At 35.8% G+C, this 2,399-nt stretch overlaps 1 protein-coding gene across 3 annotated transcripts in view; it reads left to right on the top strand.

The window, feature by feature from the left end:
• Positions 1-2,399, top strand: part of LOC106870146 (uncharacterized) — a 274,865-nt gene that overhangs the window by 141,100 nt on the left and 131,366 nt on the right. The window lies entirely within an intron of this gene.

The following is a 2,399-nucleotide window of genomic DNA, read 5'->3' as shown; positions in this document are numbered from 1 at the left end:
TATCAATGAGTGACTCATTATCATTGAGTGAATAAATATATTCAGTTACATGCATTGAGTACATTTTCATTTTTTCTTATATACACATATAGAAATAATTGAGATTCACTTGAATTAGGTACTTAAGTTGAAGAAACAAGTCAGTCCGGTATTATCCGCACAGTCCGAAGTAAGATGAATAAAATCAAAATAAGCAACAGGATATCAAGCAGTGATGGAATACGACCGTTTCAAGCGATCCCATTTCATTGAACAATGCAATCATTACATCAATTTAAATTCAGTGCTATCTTCAGCTGCACAAATAAATAAATGGAATTTTAACAAGTAGAACACATTAATATCATTTTTCTTAAATATTTTGACCGAGCAAGAAGATGGAAGAAATTCACGTTGTCACTATTGTAGCTAAGAATAGACTACAACTTACAGCTTCTAAGAATCGCATGGATTTTAAAATTCATTAAAATGACGGATCTATCGGATTTTCAAAGAGGTCAAATTGTTGGTGCTCGTATGGCAGGCACTAGCATAATGAAAACAGTCGAAATGTTTGGTCTATCAAGAAGTAGTCTTGAAAGTAATGACAGCCTTTGAGAAAGCGGGAAAAATCTCGTCAAACAAAACTCCAGAAGAAAACCAAAACTTTCAGATAGGGACCGCCGGACTCATACGCAAATTGTTAGAAAGGATCACAAATGTACAGCTCCCAAAATTACTGCAGAGCTTAATGACCACCTCGAGAACACAGTTTCCACAAAAGCTGTTCGCCTGGAGTTGCACAAAGCCGGATTTCACGGGAAGACTGCAATCAGAAAACCACTACTTTCAAAAACAAACGTTGCAAAGCGTTTAGAGTTGAGTAAAAACTTACAGAATTGGTCCTTAGAGTAGTGGAAGAATGTTATTTTCTGGGACGAGTCATCCTTTACCTTATTTCTGACCACCGGCGCCGAGTATGCGTGTGGAGACAGCCAAAAGAAGCATTTGATCCAGACTTCATTCTTCCGACTGTCAAACATGGAGGAGCAACTGTGATGATCTGGGGAGCTATATCTTGGAAATCCGCCGGCCCAATGGTTTCCCTTCATGGCAGAATTAATAGTCAAGACTATTTAAGCATTTTATCGGATCAAATTCATCCTATGGTTGCAGAACTGTTTCCGCGGAAGGAAACGCAATCTTTCAGGATCATAATGCACCAACTCACACAGCTAAAGTTGTTATTGAATGGCACGAGAAACATTCTAGTGAAGTTGAACACCACAGTTCCCAGATCTCAATATTATTGAACATTTATGGTGGATTTTAGAAAAACAAGTAAGGAGTCGATATCCTCCACAATCATCACTACAAGAACATGAGACTGTTTTAGATGAATAATGGATGAAAATCCCTTTAGAAAGCCAAACTAGATGCGGAAAACAATTCATTTTTCAATATTAATTCTTTTTGTTTCTGATAAAACGGGATTTTTCTTTGTGGTGATGACTGTTGATATATCGAAATGGTTAACTAATGTTAAAGTATGTAATGACTGACAGTGAGGTTGTCAAAATAGAATCAATCGAGATTATTCGCAAGACAGAATCCGCATGCAATCATGCTCACTGCTATCAGCTTCTGTTGTTTTTACCTGTTACTAACATCTTATCTTCCGGACTGGCTTGCAGGCATCAGTTCGCTACTTCCCGAACGAAGCACCAGTTCGAGCTCTGTCTGCTTTATATTACAAATTCTTGATTGTCAAAAACAAATCTGATTGGACAGATTTGTTTTGACGTCATCACATCCGTGAATTGTTTTGACCAGATTCTAAGAACTTTTATTAATTTTCAAAAGAAAACAATCAGTCATATTTGTTGCTGATGTCATTCAGAAAATTTAACGTTCTGTTATTTTGCATCCTTGGTTAGATTTTTCATTATGTTATCACTTGTTTGAAAAGTACTGCTTTCTAATTAAAAAAAATTCAGCGATCTGCTATATTTCTCCATCACTGGAGAGTTGTTTACGTAATAACGAGTGAATCAGTATGTAAGGTTAAAATATAAAACAAAACTAACAGTTAAGATGTGACTGCAACAAACAAAGGAACACGTGACAGCTGCTGCATGAAGCTAACGGTCAAAAAACATTTGGTGGCAAAGTCCATTCGAATTCAACTCGAATTCAACCAGGATATCAGAAACAACACACAAGCCAAATATATTCAATTCTTAAAAACGAGTCCATGAAGATCTGGAAATGCTGAACATAAATTCAGGAACTCTATTGTTCCAAACCAACTGTAAAAACTAATAAGAAAATATGAAAAAATCTAAAATGAAAAGCTAAAATTTAAACATAGTCGTATATTTAAAGAAATAATGCACACATGCATGCACATGTATAGCATC

The sequence above is a fragment of the Octopus bimaculoides genome, chromosome 3, assembly GCF_001194135.2.
Source record: "Octopus bimaculoides isolate UCB-OBI-ISO-001 chromosome 3, ASM119413v2, whole genome shotgun sequence".
Taxonomy (NCBI): domain Eukaryota; kingdom Metazoa; phylum Mollusca; class Cephalopoda; order Octopoda; family Octopodidae; genus Octopus; species Octopus bimaculoides.
The sequence above is the reverse complement of the archived record's forward strand: the minus strand, read 5'-3'. Positions and strand labels throughout refer to the sequence as shown.